This window comes from Choloepus didactylus, chromosome 4, assembly GCF_015220235.1.
Source record: "Choloepus didactylus isolate mChoDid1 chromosome 4, mChoDid1.pri, whole genome shotgun sequence".
Lineage (NCBI taxonomy): Eukaryota > Metazoa > Chordata > Mammalia > Pilosa > Megalonychidae > Choloepus > Choloepus didactylus.
This window is the reverse complement of record NC_051310.1, coordinates 172,341,611-172,360,014: the sequence shown is the minus strand read 5'-3', so window position 1 is coordinate 172,360,014 and position 18,404 is coordinate 172,341,611. Positions and strand designations below refer to the sequence as shown.

Genomic DNA, 18,404 nt, shown 5'->3' with positions numbered 1-18,404 from the left:
GTGTTCAAAATAAGCTTATACTTTGAGGGAAGAAAGGCTGGTTGGTTGCATGGCATTCTATTATCTCTAATCAAACTGAGTAATAATTTCTAGATTTCTTTTTTAATAAAACATGCACTGTTTACTACCTCTTCTAGTTATTTTCCAGGTACTTCAGCCACTGATTTACATTTGATCTATTTTATTGTGTTTTTTTAAACATTATGCTAAGAAATAATATGGAGCCTAACAGACAGAAACAAGGATCTTAACAATAATAAACAATTTATATATGAAAAAAATAATTTTGGCCAGCAGAGTACAGAAAGGATGAATAGCAGCAGAGAGTGAAGGCAGTAAGCCACCTTGGAAACTGCTGCAGTTGTCCCGGCAAAAGATGAGGAGAACTCAAACCAGGAGCTGTACGGATGGAGATAAAACACTTCCAAGAGGTGGCATCCTTCATGTGTAGCCTGAAGGCTCAAATTCCCCTTCTACCATTGATTCTATGGGGAAGTTATGTTTTAGGACATGCAGGAAGGAGGGAACACATCTGTCTTGGAAAAAACCTGCACAGTTGCTCCAGCTCTTGCTGGATTCGAATAGTTTAGGGTAAATGTTTAGGGAATGCTTCTTTACCTCCCAGGTTCTAGGGAGACGGATAGGTCTCTTCAGTCTTCACATAGTATTCCTGTGCAGGGGGCAATTGTAAGGCACTGTTTTATAACTTTGGAAGGGCTTGTATTTCCTTTGCTCCTCTCCAACTTTTACACGGCTTTGGGTGTCTACTGCAGACCCATCCTCCAGCTGCTCCCTATCAATGGAGCATGGATGGCAGAAAGGGGACTGGCCCCAGAATTTGTGAGACAGGACTGAGGCTAGGGGCAGTAAGGCAGCCAGCACCAGCCCGGGGGCCAAGATAACCCTCTTGGGACCATACCCTCTCAGAAGATCATCGGGACCTTGCATAGTAGTGGTCACTTTCTCAGCAAAACCTTAGAGCAGTTTTTTTTTCATAGTGTAGTCCTTGGATGACCTTCTCAGAAACACCTGAGAAAGGCTTGCTAAAGCTATAGACTGCCAGGCCTTACCTCCTGGGAGTGCATTTTAGCAAACTCACCCAGGTAATTCTACACATGACCATCATTAACCTCCTCTTCTTAACAGGTTGGGGTAAGTTTGAAAATTAGATAGTATTAAAGTGACTCCAGTGTAATTGCTGTCAGAATTTCACATGAGCAATTAGGCTGTTGTGTTCTATACTGTGTGGAGCTTCCTTTTTCTGATTATTGGCAAAAAGCAGTAGTTATAAATGATGAAAGTGGCTGCAGACTCGGCGTGGCTTGGATTGTGGAATCACCACTCTTGTTTACATAGGTGTTCCCTTGTTTGTTTTGGCTACAGCTGTGTTTGGTGCTGCTGAGTAGGGCTGTGCATTACAACCACAGCCCATTTTCTCACTCAAGAGGGATCTACTGTGAAGGTATTGGCCAGAAAAGAAATCAGAGAATAATGGTGAAGCCATCTTTAGGGGCATTGGATCAGAGAGGGGAGGGAAGGGAAGGACTGAGTTGGCAGGTTGGGGCAAGGAGGATAAACTACAAAAGAAAGAGATGGCAAGAGAATGGCATTAGCTTGGAGAGATTGCATTATAAAATGGGAATGTGCTAATGTGTGTTTATATGAAAAAGGCACTCTTAAGAGGCATAAAGAATTAAGTGCAAATATTGTGATTTGAAAAACATAGGCATTTATCTAGTATTCTCTTTACTTATCTCCCTCATCTCTCTCTCTCCACTTCACATCACTAGCCCCAAACTTAAAAATCTAGTTCTCAGTTTTCTGTAAGAAATTTTCTCGATTCTGCCTTCTTCTTCCAAAAATTCCAGCCACAAACACATTTCTCTGTTCAAGTGGTCAAACTAATGAACTGAAAAGGTTTAATTAGATAGGAATGGAATCCACATGACTAAAGATAAAGATGACATAGATTGACCAGTGAAAATAGTCATTAAAACAGTTAGTCCTATGTTGGATTAAATGATTAGATTCCAATTTTCCCCTCAAGATTTAAGAATAAAGAGGTACACCCACGAGTCTCTCTACCTTAGACTTTCGTAGTTTTCACACTCCCCTCTTCTCATTTGATGCTCAGAACAGTCCTGCAAAGAGGCAAGGAATTTATTATGTTCTAATTAATTAGACAGATGGGGAATCTAACAGTCAGAAAGTCTCAAGTGACCTGCTGGAAGTATAGGATCAGCAGCCATAGTTGGCAGAAGGAGGACTCCAACCTATTTCTTCTGGCCCTGAGTTCAATACTCATTGCAGCATTGTGCTGCCTTTTCTCTTGCCTTGACTTTCGAGTAGAAGATAAATGTTCAAACTACTTTTTGATTACTGATTATGTTATTGCTAAATAGGTACTGAACATTCATCATAATTGGTCTGTTTACTAGGAGCTGAGACAGGAATTATGGTCAAAATTGTGAAATCTGGATTCAGGAAATTCAAACAAAGATCAGAAGGTGAAAATGAACAGAACATTTGATTGTCTTTCGTTTCATTCTGCTTGTGCACCTCTCAGACCACTTGGTGGTATGTCACCAGGGTCCCTTTTGCTCCCTGTCTTTGGCTGTGTGAAGAACCTGACCTTTCTAAGAGCCCTTAGGCCCTGGGGAATGTGAGCAAAGACTGGGCATGCACAGGTTCAAAAACTTTATTTCTCAGGTTGTAAAAGCAGGTGAAGCATCACCTCCTCCATCTGCAGTCACTGGGGATTATAGGGGATTAGAACAATTAAAGACATTTCTTGGGGGTTGTTTTTAGAAACAATAGAGAGGAGAATGTCCTGATTTGAATGAGTAGGATCAGATACAAAGAGCTTAGGATCTAGCAGTTATACCAGTCAACTCCACTTGCCTTCACTCTATGGTAGCATCCCTGGGAGGAAGGGAGGAGAGCAGGGGGTGGTCAGAGGAGGAATCAGTGAGTCAGCTGCCATTAGTCAGAGTGTGATGGAAGAGTGGGGCTCATTTTTTATGGCAGTGCCACCAGATGAAAGAAAAACTCGGCCTTGAATTCATGCCACACACTCCAGGTGCCCCCATAAGACATTTTCAACTGATAAAGCAGCACAGAAACATGTGACTGAGTTCTCCTTACTCCATGTTTGTGTATGGTAGAGCCATTTGTTTAGTGGGCAACTAAAAACCTAGGAGCTTGTGGGGTTAATATGCACAGCCCACTGAGACAGTTTGAGCAAACAGGCCTGAAGAAGTGTTATCAGTCTACCAAAAAGCTAGTTGCAGAAGACTCTTTTAGAGTGTGCTCCTATTTCTAGAGGCTCCCTTCAAATAGGTTTGGCTATGTCCGCTCTGTTCTGATTCATCCATTTGACAACCAAGTGCCCTCATTCAGTGTCCTTCCCCATTCCAGCTCCTTTACATGTGTGTGTGCCCATGTGTGTGTGCACATGTACCTGCGTGTGTGTGTCTGCCTCTGTGCGCACATATATGTGAGCCATACAGTGTTTTGTGGGAGGAGATTGCCAGTCTCCCGTATCTGGGTAAGGCCTCAATACCTGGTGACAAGCCTAGTTTCCACAAGGAACAGTTAATATCTCTTAATATCTCTGTGATGTCAGGACGCTTGCCTCTGGACTAGTACGTGGTGTTCATTGCATGGAAAACCACAATGAAACATATACCTGCATGAGGGCATCAAAGGAGTTTAATCATTGGGATTCCTAAAAGAACAGTTTTCTAGATGGCTTCTCAGTTATGGAACTTTATGCAGACTCACTTTACTCTCCATTATGTGAAATAAATGTGTACACTGATTTTATGAGACCAAACATGGAATTGAGTGCTGCTGGAGCTGTGGTTGTCTGTGTTTCTGAATGATTATTGTCCGTCTTAGACAGGAGGACCAGGGAGCTGGGCATGGTGACTTGTTTGTGCTGTATGACACATGGGCAGTTAAGCAATGTGGGGTGATGGAGACACTAGTAGGCTTTTTGGCAGTTTGGCTGTCTGGGTAAACACACCTGGAAAAGCCCTGGTTGAAATTCTCAGCAGCTGTTCATTTGTATGACAAAGGCCTAATGACTGAGAAAAAATAAGCCTTAAAAAGTAATTTCTGAAGACATTCTTTTTTATTCTCTGCTAAACTATAACCCAGCCATGCCCTATATTACGTATATATAAGTTAACTAGTACTGTATTTTATCATTTCCAATGGAAGGATTAGATTTTTGCCTAGAGTTGCTCAGTAAAGAAAGATACACTTAACATTGAAACACAAGCAAAATTCTATGTAAATGAGAATCACTACAAGCAAGTTCTGTATAGAAACCTATTTTTATGACTTGGCCATAGAATTAAAATTAGAAACACTAATACTAATTTTTAGGATGGACCTAATGAATTATGTAGAAAGAGATATCATTCATCCGGCACTTTTTTTCTCATCAAAAATTATGCTGTTTCAATGTGATATTTACACCAGCATCTGTATTTGAATCCTAATCAGTATTAAATTTTGTTTATTCAATGTGCTGGGTTTCTCTAATTTGGAGATTTTTATGTCATTTAGTTGTGATTGATGAAGGATGCCAACTCTTGGGGTTTGTCTGGAGAAGGGATTATAAGATCACAGACTGTGGAACAAGAATGATCTTTAATCTTTAAAGATTACCCATGGCAACCCACCACTCCCCCTCCAACCTGCTTATATTATGGATGAGGGAATTAAAATCTAGAGAGTTGGGTTCCCTTATCCAAGGTCACACAAGTTGGTGAGCAAGCCAGGACTGGAACTCAGGGTTCCAGCTGAGGGTAGCCTGTTGAACCCCAGGCATTGTGGTGGCGTTTAGGAAGGCACATCTGGTTCCTGAGGGCCTCCCTTGGTCTGCAGGGCCCCTGGATCTTTACCTGCAACAGTACCTTAAGCTCAGGGGGCCCACGAATGCGGAGGGGGAGAGAGAAAGCAAGAAGTGAGAGGAAAAAGGAGGGAAGGGAGATAATAAGCATTGAAAACAATCTGGTATCTCAAAAGTACATGGACTTCTCTTTGCAACTCACAATGGTTTTCTGAGGACCATTTCCAACATAAGGACCATAAACTCTTTGGGCAGCAGCCAGCATCATTTGAAACTGCATTCAGCCTTTAGATGGGGCACCTTTGAAAGACAATGCGAATTTGAATTTTTTTTTTTTTTTGCATTGTTTGTACACACTGCTTATGTCACCATGTCTAAGTCACATAAAATAATGTACAAATGAAGGTATCCATTTTTGTCCTTCTAAAAAAAAATAATCATTAGATGATAAAAAGCATGTAGTACAAAAAATATCATAAAACCAAATTTCAGGGTTTTTGTTTTTTTCCTTCAGCTTCAATGGATAGCCATGTGATTAATGAGTTAATTCTGCTGAAACCCTTAGTAGAACTCCTAAATATTGCTAAAAATTGTTTGAGGTTCCATATCTCTAAAAGGTAACATAATTCCTCTTCAGCTACAAAAAATAGATATGTAATAAATATCCTATTTGTTGAAAGAATGAATGAACAAATGAATGAATGATAGGGATCTAAGAGTGGCTGACTAAATTAGCAGAAATTGGGCCACCTTTTAAAGAAAACATTTGGCCACATTAGCCTGATGTTATTTGGTAGACACAGTAAGGTACAGTATGCATTACTAACCTCATTAAGTTCCAAATAAAACCCTATACTTTACACCATTTCTACAAGAGGTTTTATTAGATTTCCTTAACTGGTGTCATATTTTTTGGCCAGGGCATTTTTAACCAGCCTCACATAAATAAAGTTCTATTTTGTCACCATGTCATAGTAAAATAAACTGCTTGTACTATGCATCCCTGCCAAAGCCAGAGCAGACGGGGAAAGGATATAAATGTGTCAGTATTCAGGGAGAGAAAACACATAAATGCACATGGCAACTCTCTTAACTCCGAGGCTCAGCGTGATACTAATTCATTTGGGTGACATTTAGAAAGCTACTCCCAACATAAATAATATGTATATAGTGGGGGGTATCTCTGACAGACACTATGTTGAAAAAAAATGACCTGAAAGAATGCACATCAGATTTTACAGGTGCCCAGAACATTAATGCACAGTGATGGATGACCTTTTTGCTGAAAGTTGACTTTATGCTGAGCAGAATGTTTTGTTTATATCTGGTACCGAATTTATGGACCAGCACCAAAGGGTAGGACCAAGCTGGGATCTGAACAGTTTCTACTTTTTTCTTTTTGTGGAAACCATTTTCTATGCTCCACCCCCTCACAGGCAACAGTCCTTAAGTTATTTCACAGATATCATTCTGCAAGATGGATTACTCTCTTTAAAAAAAAAATCTTAGGCCTACGTATTCATTACCAGAGGTGCAATTTTTGATGGATAAATATGAAAAATTAAGCTGAGAAGTTTTTCACTACATTTATCATACATCTTTAATCTTGGTTTGTCATCTCTAATGTGCCTAGAGTTAAAATCCCCATGATTAATGGTAAATTGCTACTGAGAATGCCTGTAGATAAAAATCACAGAATACAGAAACATGAGACCAGCAAGTCAACCAAGCCATTTGAATGACAGCATAGTCATTCTGTCAGTATGAGTAGAAACGAAATTATAATAAAAAATAGGCAGAACTTTTATTATCAATCCAAGTGATAATTTCCTTTCATCACTAATGAGAAATTATCACTGTTCAAAAGAAATCCCTTTGGGAAAAATTTCCAAGTACTTAACATAAATTACTTCTTTCATAATGTTAGTATTTATACCTAGTTATTATAACCTCTTGAGCAATGCTGTACATTCTTTTTTCTTGATTGTTATCCCTTTCAAGTTAATTTTACCATGTCCGTCTTTAGTCAGTTTGAGTTTGCTCATTTGTTCATTCTTTATTTATTTTTTCAATAGATATATATTGAAATCTCACACTGTTCCAGGTTTTGAGGAAGGTACATCACATGAAGAACTTGCCCTCAAATGGCTTGAAGAGTAGTAAGTAGATAAAACAAGTGCATAAATGGTCAAAATATAAGGTAGAGAGTGATCCATACCCTTAGAAAGTTATAAATAGAGTTGGGAAGTACAGATTCAAAAACTATTAATTAGTTCTAGTTGGAGAGATCTGGCCAAACTTCCTAGAAGTGGCAGCATGTAAGCTGGGCCTTAAAGGGTGCATAGAATTTACACCTCCAGAGAACAGGATGAAGTAGAGGAAAGCTATTGCAAGGCACAAGGAAAATGAAGAAAGGTACAGAGGTAGAAAAGCAAGGGGCAAGTGAAGGAATTAGCAAATAGTAGACCTTGGTAGGCCAATCTAAATATTTCAGACCTTCTTCTTAAGTCAGAAGGAAGGAATTGAAAGTCGTAAGCAGAAATGGACATAATCAGAACTGAGCTAAGAAGAGCTCTCCAGAATGAGATGGCCTCAAAGGGGAGGCCTTGATGAGAGGTAGAGAATTCCTGTAAAAGAGCATGGAGAAAAAGAAACGGAGTGGAGTAAGAACATGAAGCAGAGGTCACATCAAAGAACTGGAAACATTTTTCATTAGGGATGATGCATCAAGGATCATCTTCAGGTTTTAGCTTAGTGACTGGGAGAGGTAATAAAAGGATAAATGATGATAAAGAGATCGGATGATGAGTTTGGTTCTGGACACTAGTTTGATAATCTTATTCTTCAGAATCATGTTGAATTCTTCTTTGAAACCCCAGTTTCTAACACAGTGTAGGTATTGAATTAACAGGCAACATTACTGAAAAAAATTAATTACTCTATGTGAAGATGTCCAGTAGGCAATTGAAAAATAAACAATTTGAAATTTATTTTCTCTCTCTTCACCATGTCTGGCACATAGTATACTAAATATACTAAATATTTATCAAATACCAAATAAATTTTATTCCTTAACCATAAAAGTTATTAAAAAAGCATAAATGGTAAATAAATATTTTTGAATAAATACCTCTATTATTCTGATAATTTTTAAGTGACAGACTTCTACCTTCTCTTCCTAATTAATATTGAACACAATGTTCAAAATATGTAGTCTTATCCTGAGAAAATTTTTCATGTGCCAAAATTAGTCCCTGTCAGTAAAGAACACTCACTTTTTGCCATTTTGTTTGCCATACAAAATGTGGCAGAGACTAATTTTGGCACATGAAAAACTTTTTACCTCAGTTTTGCCATCTTTCAAATATTAACTTTCAGAATTTTATTAAAATTCAGAATTGTCAGTTCAGAGCTAGCCACTTACAAACTTCCATATCCTGTTTTTATTATTTCAACTTTTCCTCTATATTTCATATTCCAACTTTACATATGCTTTAAGATACATAACACTATTTTACAAGTTGTTTATGCCATTTTCATGTTATTAACAATGTGACTCTTATAGATTACAAAATAAAAAATATTAATTCAATCTTTGTTACTTAGCCCAGTCTGCTATTTACACAAAGTACCCAAAAGTATCCTGTTCTATTTATATGGAAATGAAAAGTTGATGATTAAGAAACATCCTAAAATTCAAGCACATTGCTGATTAGTAATAGCTTATAGCACGTCTTGTTATCATTAGCTAAATATTTTCTGACATTCAACCCTTGATAACCAAAAGCAATGTTTAGACATGGGCCATAATACAGGCAATTGATAGCTCAAAACTAAATAGGTAGAGGCAGAGGTAGAATAGCAAAATGATAAAAATCAAATTCCACACCACCACTGAAGGATCCAGGGAACACTGGGTAGCCACAGCTTGATGATAGATGAGTAACCAGATCTAAACGTTCTGTAAATACCCAGACATTTGAGAGACGTCTTCTTGAATATCCCTTTCTTCATAACTGAAATATGACAACTTAGGGACTGAGCACAAACTATAAAAGGTATAGTCTTTTTTGCCCAAGGCCACCCTCCTTGTGGACTGGGTAAAAATGGAACCCTTGTATTTTGGGGATTTATTGTCATGATGTCAAAGAATCACTGCTTTTTGTTTCATTTTTGCTTTGTTTTATTTGTTTTGTTTTTACCCTTTATCATCATGATGCAGAATTCCCAAGAAATGTCAGTTTGAACTCCATGGAGCTAGAAAATGGTGGGACCTTTTTCGGTCTTGATTTCTTTGGTCTAGAATTTTCTTCTAATCCTGATGTCATTTTTGCTTACTCAGGATAAGTTCACCATTTATTTAGCAAGCATGTGCATGTGATAATATCGTAATAAAATTAAGAAAAGAGTTCCACCTTTTATGAAACTTATCCACAAACACTAGTCATAGAGACACGTAAATATAGAAAGCTTTAAGAACAACAAAGAATAGACCCCTCCAAAATGGAGACTCTCTTTCCTGATGCAAAATCTTAACTGCCAAGCCAAGAACTGAAAGGAAGAAGAGAATCATTCATTCCATCGTGATCCCCTTTTTTTTGGAGGGGGGAGTGGAGTCCAAGTTTATCCTGTATTCATTGTACCTGAAATGAGACTACCTGAAGCATGGGGGGAAATGGAGCCTTGCAGGAGGCCCCTGCCTAGGATGTACATGTAACCAGTGAATCATTTTGTGGAGGTTCAGAAGGCAGAGTCTTAGCTAATGAGATCTCTAGATAACCCAAAATTCTGTCTTAGAAGCTCCAAATTGATTCTGTGTTGTGTGCACATCTGAGCTGTCTATCCACAATGGTAGACCAAGAGTGATCTCTCAGGCATGTATTTCCTTTGTAGAAAATATCAGAATCCCTCAGCCGTCTATTTCCACTTTAGGAAAAACTAGGCAAACTGAATGGAATTGAGGAAGTTTGGTGTGCTCGGATTTCATTAATTCAACTTCTTATTCCTTCAGTGATAGACTCTCTCATTCATTCACTCACCCATTCATTCATAAAGAAGATATCCAGAATTTATTATGTTAGGTGCTGAACCAGAAGATAAATAAGATAAAGATTCTCCTTGCTGTCTAGTGGGCACATGCACAAATGATCAACTATATGAGACAATATGATTACTTCTACAACAGAACCAATACGAGCAAAATATTGTGGGAACAAAGAGAGAAAATGACTCTGATGGGGTAGGATTCAGAAAAGGCTTTTCAGTGTAAACTAGTGATTCCTAAATATTGGTCCCTAAAACTATGTCTGTCCATAAAGGAATCTTCACTAGTTTTTGCAAAATGGAGAAAATAATGAATAAATTTGCACAAATTTAATTGTTACCAGTTTAAAGCATTGTCATTTTTGGTATAGTTTCCTTTCAGCTTTTGTGCTATTAAAAATGCCCTTCATTTCATGAAATAATGGTGAGAATAGATGATGGTAATTTTTATAATTTTCTTGTTTGGCAAAATAGAGCTGGCAACCTTATGTTATTTCTCAAGAATTAAAAAAAAGTAACTGAAGTAACTGGTCTATAAAATCCAGAAGTTTAGGAGCCACTGTAGATGCTATTTGTGGGCCTTTGCTTAGGCATACTTGTTTTCCAAATCCTGGTAATAGTCAGAAATTAGTAAAACCAGGTGCTTATTTTTTCAAAAGGTAAGACAATCTGAAAATATAATTAGGTTTACAGGGTATAAAGTGTCTTCATGGACAATACATTCTTAAAGGGCAAAGTCACCATCTAACAGGCTTTTGGCAAGCATTCCTTTTCTTGTACTCTTTCTGAACTCATGGGGTCAACCATACTTTACCACAAGATTGACCCTGTTTCAACATCAGAGACAGAAAATTGTGCAGCATGGACCAACATCTGCCTCAGTGAGATATGTTTCTGAAATAGGTGGATTTGTTGGTGCTTCTATCAAACTCATAAAAGCTTCTGATTGGTAAGAAACCACTGAACTGGATGAGGTTTTCTAATACCTGCCACTCATCTGAAACCCTAGAGTTTTCCTCACTGTTAGAACTCTGGAAATGTCACCAGATGGTTAAAAGCCCCAGAGAGTGGATGCCTAAATGGACAGGCCAGGTCCCACAGCCCCACTTCCTCTGAGTTTTAGGCATGTCCAGTGCAGAACTTGGATTAAGATTAATAACTATGTCCTGAATGAAACAATTTTACTGTTTGTCCTGGTACCAAAATTCCAGTTCTTACCTAATCACAAGGAAAAATATTTTAAAACAATGTGAGCATGTACAGTGATATGTAAAAACATATTTTACTATTTTTATTCAAACATACACATGGTTTGTTTATTTATACAATCTCAGACTCATTCCTTCCTCACCGTTGGCCTTGCCTCTATTTGTAGATAGGAAATAGTAGCCTGTAGTTGGCATCATTTTGCTTTTTCTTTTTTTGACGTCCTTGCTATTTAAGTAAAAACCACAGCTTAACTGGATAGTTTTGCGATGGCTAAAATTTAAGTAGAACTAACCTCTTTTCATAGTGTATCATGATTTGTATAAAATTTATAATAGTGAACTGTTAGAGGAGGCTACAACTTTACAGTTTTTAAAAGATAGCGTTATAGTTCAAGTTTCAAGGAATAATTTCTTTATTCAGTCAGGGCCTTTGGGGATATTTTTGAGATCCAATAATCTTTTCCCTCCTTTTGAAGTTCAGGAAATTGTGACTCAGACAGGGTAAGTGGCTTTCGGAAGGCTGTGCAGCCAGGACTAGACTAGATCATCTTAATAATAATTGGATTGTTTTTATTTTAGTGTTACTACATTTAAATAGTTTGTTGATGCTTTTGCAAAACAATTCTTTGCAAAACAAAAAGCTGTCTCTTGCACAAATATTTGGGAAAAATGAAAAACCTCTGTTGAATGTACAGGTCTGTGGATAAGAAAAGTCCTGTTTCTTTTGTTTTCTTCCAAAGACATGGCTAGAATAATTGACAGGGTCTGTGTATTTAGTAAGAAGGGGTGTTGACATTTGAGATACATAGAGTTGCAATGATCAGAGATGAATATAGCTGATGATCAGTCTCCAAATTGCCTAAATTGTGTTATTTTCAAACATTCTCACTCTAATTTTGGTCATTATATTGCTTAAGTTCTATTTCTGAACTAAATTCTTGATTGCTTAGAAACAGGCCATTTTTCTTGGTGATAGTTAGATTTTGTTTTGTTTTGTTTTGGCAAAATAGATGTAAAACTATTGTTCTTTCTTTGTAGTTTTAAGGCAGAGAGAATAGCTCATGGTGCTGTGGCTTGGTCACAAAACATTGTGTCTGAGACAGAGAATGCTGCAGCTGTAGGGATCGGTGGGGCCTCCACTCCAGATCGCCTCCTGTTCTCTTCTGTAGAGTCAGGGAACAGAGGGTGTTCCAGTGTGGTTTCAGCAACCATAGTTGAGGAGATCCCCTAGAGGAGTGTTGTGAGAGGAGCATGGAACGCATACTCCTTGCCTCCTGGTTGGAGTGTCCTTCCATACTCCATGACAATGGTGAAGGAACTCGGGCTCTGATTCAGGATTGTCTAGAAACAAGAGCAATCCACTTGGCCCATTCCTTCAACAAAGAATTTACAAGAAAGTAATTTGAGTGTCCCCAGCAGTGAGAATGTAAGTTGGGGGGTAGGTTTGGGGCAAGGAGCTGCTGATTCTAAGTCAAGTGATTGATTATTCTAACACCAGAAGGGTACTCAGTGTTTCCCCACACTGTTCTGAACTAGAATGCAGGCTTCTAATGGATAGACACTGTGTCTGTTCATCCTTTATACCCCTAAAACATGATGGGCATTTATAAAGGTTTATTGGATAAATGATTGAATATAATAATTGGCATTATCTGGCAATAATGTAAAGGGGAACGGATGATATCTGATTTTATAAAGGAATCTTGTAGCAATTCCATGGTCCAGGGTTTCCCCAAATATGTTCTGTGGGACATTAGTCTTCAAGATGCTCTGTGAGAACAGGATTTATCTGCTTTAAATAGGTTTAGAGAACTCCATGTATTATATCCCTTCTTAGAGTCTCATGATATAAGTTAGCTTATTAAAGTTTCTGAGATGTATTTCAGAAAAGAAAGCTGTTTGTACTTAATCCAGAGTTTCCCCTCACATAATGGACAACAGAACCTTCCCTACCTCCCAACCCCCATTTTTTTTTTTTTTTTTTTTTGAGACATCTATTACTGTTATTTGGGCACACTTTAGGAAATTCTTAAATCTGTACAGAATGGACTGAAACTATCCTCAGGGTTTTCATCTCTAGTTTATCTTCCTTTCCATTTAGCACATCAATACAACATACTCGAGACTCTTAAAAAATAGGACTGTAGAAATGGACATTAAAGTGTAAACATAAACTAAACTTGGTATCATGGCCAGCACAATAAAAATAAAAAGTTAAAGTTGTTCTACTAAGGAAAAAAATTATCCCATATATATGGAAATAGCTGTAGAAAGGATAAGCCCTATTTGTGGGCATCGTCGGAGGGGTGAGTGGGATGGGTAGAGGGTGTAGTAGAGAGAGTGGAGGATTCCTGAGAAAGAAAACTGGAGGTTATTTTAAAAATTACTTAATCATTATTGTGCTCTGAAGACAAATTTAAAGCTTATTTTAAATTGGTTTGATTACAAATTTGTTCACTTTCTAATCAACTTACCTTGGTGCATGGCATGAATTTAAAATCTTCATTAAAATGTATACAAATAGCACATAAAAGGCATGTCTTGGGGCAAGTGTCCACCATCAAAGTCAACAGGAGAATGAAGACAATTGCATAGATGACTACAAGTCAAGGACAAAGATTCATATACTTCATTTCAAAAGATGAGAACAGGGTTTTGAAACTGCCTGGGGATTCAAGGAACAGAGGGTGTTCAGTGTGGTTGTGAGAGGAGCATGGAACGCATATTCCTTGCCACCTTATGATTAAATTACTTATGATAGTGGTGATGGAGACATGTCATTTTCTCTCCCTCTTGATACCCGTGTGGAAGGAAACCTGGACTGATTGTCAAACACTGGGCTCTGTCAAATGATGTGTTTTGATTTTCTTTCCAGGCCTCAGTTTCCTTTTTTGTAAAGTGGAGGGGTTGGGCAAGATGATTTATAAGTTCTCAACCAACTGTCACATTCTGTGACTTTATCTTTTAGACCTACATTGTACAATAGAAATAAATGCAAAACCATATTTATAATTTCAGATTTTCTGTTAGCCACATTAAACAAAGTAGGGAGGAACAGGTGAAATTCATTTCAACAATATATTTTATTTAACTCAATTCAAAATATTAATGTATCAGCATGTAATCAATTAAAATACTGTTACTTTACATTCTGTTTTTAGTACTAACTCTTTGACTTTGGTGTGTATTTTGTACATACAGCATATCTTAATTCCAGCTAGCTGCATTTCAAGTACTCAATGCCACTTGTGGCTAGTAGCTACCATATAGGGTGGCTGAGCTTTAGACTTAGACAGCCAAACCTTTCGTCACTATTTGATACCCTGAAGTAACTTTCCTCTGTTTTTCAATGTCGGTTTTTAAAAAATTATGTTCTACTACAAGCCACCTAGTTAATTCTATTATCTTCAAACAGGTTCTCACTTAAATGATTCTTTATTAGATTTTTCCTACTCTTCTCTGCTTATCACCACAAAACAGTTTTCTTTGAATGCAGACTTGTCGGTTAAGCTATACTATCTGTGATGGATTTGTAATTAATCCCTGCTAAGAGTGACAAATTTAACTGAATCCACTTGTATCCTAACTTAGCATATGAATGTGTGCCACCATGTATACTAAGGGAAATATATGTCTATACACCAGTTAACTTTCAAAATTTATTGTTTCTTGCTCACAGTATCCCAGTTAATTAGGTTGGCAAATTTAACAAACTGGAGCTTTTGACTTTATGCACCACGTTCCACATGCATAAGTATGTCATACATAAGAGCAATACTTATAGTTGTGCGTATAGTTGAATGTGTACATGATGCAGATTTGAAGTCATAATTATGCACTTAGGAACTGGGATTTCTAAACTGATGTGTCCAAACTTCCATCAGAGCTAAAGCCCCTTCTTATTAATACTATATATTTTCCATGCCCTTATAAAATATTCATACTTTGGAATAATGATGGTTTTTTCTTGGAGGAAAAATAAATATCTAGTTACTAACCCAACATTCCCTGAGAAGCTTTCACTATTTATTTCCATATACATATCATTTAAAATAGAGTAATGCCTAAAATGTGTTTTGGGTGCAATACTTCTAAGTCTTAAAAACAGTCCCTTCTAAGAGGAAAAATGAATATCAGGTTACTAACCCAATAAAACCTGAGATGCTTTTGCTATATATGTTCAGATACATATCGTTTAAAATAAAGTACCCCCTAAAATGTGTTTTGAGTATCACATTTGAGAGGAAAAATGTGTGCAGGTGACCAAAATTCACTGTTTTTGGTGGCACAAAAGTAAATCAGAACTAAAACATCATCATATGTGTGTGTCTGTATATAAGAGAGACCATTCTGGAGCAGCCTGTGTCATGCATTTTGGAGCAGACGTGGTAAATCATCATAAGCTGAGGACCACCACTGTGTTTGTGGAGCTAAAACCTAGCCTTTCTTTGCTGAATAATAAATGATTGCAGGGCTGGAAAGGAGTCAGACATTTCAGGCTGTCCAAAGACAAACTATCTTTTGAGTCCAGTCTTCTTAATTCACCTGTACACATCCCATATTATTACTCAGGTGCTAAGCAGAAGTGCTTTTTGTCTTCCAGGCTGAAAGACCCTTTAGTTTAAATTATGAACCTTCTCTGGTTTTCTTTGAGAAAGTAAAATAAATGCTGTAGTGGTTACTAGTTGTAAAAAGTTGTTAAAATACACAAGTTCTGCCCCATTTCCAATGAAATGCTGTGACTCAAGAATGCCTGTTTATTGTTACTTGGTGCACAGCTGAACTATGCAGGTAGATGTAATTGGATTCTCTCTCTCTCATTCTTTTTTTTTTTTTTTTTTTTTTTTTTTTTTTTTTTTTTTTTTCTGCTCATGGTTTCCTTTTTAATTATATGAAAAAGAGAAAAAGTTAAAGGATAGGTTGGAGGGGGTATAAGAGTGAGTCTGGGCAAAGAAGGTGATAGATGGCAAGAAAAGAAAAAGAAGGAGCCAAAACTAAAAATTCAAAGAGTAGAGAGAAAAGAGACCATCAAAAGGTTTGTGGAGGATTCAATTTGGTTCTGTGGCTGTGAGGCCATATTAGAACATCCCTTGATGTTGAGATCTAAAATTGCATGTATTAAGAATCCTCCAAATCTAAAGTTCCAAATGATGAATTCTTTCCAGCCAATAAAACTAGGTTACACCCAGAGCAAGGTTTGACTCAACTTATGTGATCATCATAATATATTTGTGAATCCAGTATATTAAATGCTCACAATGCTGAACTGCTCAGGGGCAGAGGGACACCCAGCACTGGCACATTCTCTGGTGCATGTCGAGCCAAAAGTGCATGTTGAACAAATGAAATCTACAGGAGGAGCGCTATCCTTCATGGATATTGGGATGAGCATTTTCTGAAACACATAATCTGTTTGATATCCTTTGGGCGGAAAATACACTTAACACATGTATATGGAAAATATCATTGCCAACATACACATTCAAATGTAGTTAATCTAATTAGGAATAATATTTCAAACACTGATTGAATTGGGAATAATATTTCAAACTTTCTTCAAATAAGTAGGTCAGAGCTTGGCAATGGTAATTTCTGAGAAGTAGAGGGATGGCACAAACATTTCAACTCACATGAGAACTGCAACTGTTTGACAGAGGCTACTTGAAGTGCTATCTTGAGAATTCTGGGGGAACAGGAAAAAGAGTGCCAGGGGATAGACAAGGGAAGCCATGGGATGCTATAATATGTCCTAAATCTGAAGACTATGAAATAAGGAGAGCTCTGACTTGCAGAGCATGCTCTCAGGCACAGCATGCAAATTGTGAAAGGAGCAGAATGTAGTGGGTAAGAGTAAGCTCTGAAGGCTTGAATCTGGACTCCACCATTAACTAGTTGTGTGGCCTTGGGCATTACATAACATTTTCAGGCTTGAGTTTCTTCCTGTTTAAAGGAGAATAATATTAACGGTAGTAGCTACCTAAAAGAGTTGTAGTGAGAATTGAATGATTTCAGTTTATAAATCCCTGGAATATACATGCTACATAAATAAATAATAATTAATAATTTGAGTGGTTCCCTAAAATTTTCATTACGTCTTTTGAACAGAGTATACCATGGGGTTGAAATTAGAATTTTCCAGAAAGGAGAGAGAGAGATGAACAAAGTGGTGTGACATAGCTTTCTCCCCCAGGACCCAGGACCCACTACCATTCCCTTTATACACCATTCATCTTTTAAAGGAACAGACCAGAGAAGTTGGGGGATCAGACCATCGAGAGCCACATAGGAAGCTGCTTGTCATCTGGCAATCTACAGACGGGTTCTGCCAGAGAGCAGTGGGATGTGTCCTGGACACCCCCAATCGATGTTCCAGAGGAACTGCCAAGTGGAGCAGGACTAGCTGTACCGCAGAGGCTCCCTTCTCCCCTTATTCTTCTAGGCTCTCCCATATCGGACCTGCCGGGCATCCCTGCACCTGTGAGGTAGAGCATGGGCGAAGCCCACCACCTCCCTGTGTTGAGAGTTTCAGACAGTTTGCTGCTTGCTTTCCTTCCAGTGGTGAACACCAAAACCTAGCATCATAGATGCAAAAAAAAAAAAAAAAAAAATCAATTGGATGGGGCACGGTGCTAACAAGGCCAAGAATGAGTCTTCAGTTCACAAATGCTTCAATTAGCTTTGAACAGAATCAGCAGAATGTTCCACGGACCCTGCCAGCCTCCTTGCAACTGTGGATGGAGTGAGAAATTCTGAGTTAAGGATAACCTCTTCCCATTGCCAGAAAGGTCATTCAAGGCACAGACGTATGGACAATGGCACAGGACCTCTACACCTGTTGGAGACTGATGCGGTGGTGGAAAGTGTTCTAGCCGCAGGTTCTAGGCATCTCAATGGCTGATGAATCTCTCATTCTTTTATGCATTTCATTATCACTTATGGGCTGTTTCAAAAGGCTAGAGTTGAAATTACCTAAGAGTAAAGTACTAAATAACATTTAGAAACTTTTGCTGAGCACATGGAGTGGGGTGAAGAGGGTTAGATCTGGAATTAAGTAAATTCTCAGTATTTGTTATTATCATTACTAAAAAGAAATAGTTTCCATAATGGGGTTGCTATGAGACAGACTGAAAAAAGTGTTTTAATATTATGCCAAATAAATACATATAAAATATTAAAATATGGTCTGAGCGCAGGTTGGTTTGTGTTAATAATTCACTTCCAGTATCTGTCATGTTAGATTTCGTGCTCAGGCCGTGACATGCTGACAACCTAAAGGTATTGTTAAGATTACG

The 18,404-nt window shown here is 37.8% G+C and overlaps 1 protein-coding gene and 1 long non-coding RNA gene across 8 annotated transcripts in view; both read left to right on the top strand.

Moving 5' to 3' along the window:
• Positions 1 to 6,999, top strand: part of LOC119532444 — a 33,635-nt gene extending 26,636 nt beyond the window's left edge. Inside the window, exons 2-3 of the long non-coding RNA XR_005216544.1 lie at positions 2,439 to 2,507; positions 6,937 to 6,999. This is a non-coding gene — a long non-coding RNA (uncharacterized LOC119532444). The remainder of the gene's footprint in view (positions 1 to 2,438; positions 2,508 to 6,936) is intronic.
• The window catches only part of SLC25A21 (solute carrier family 25 member 21), a 489,133-nt gene that overhangs the window by 222,960 nt on the left and 247,769 nt on the right, over positions 1 to 18,404 (top strand). The window lies entirely within an intron of this gene.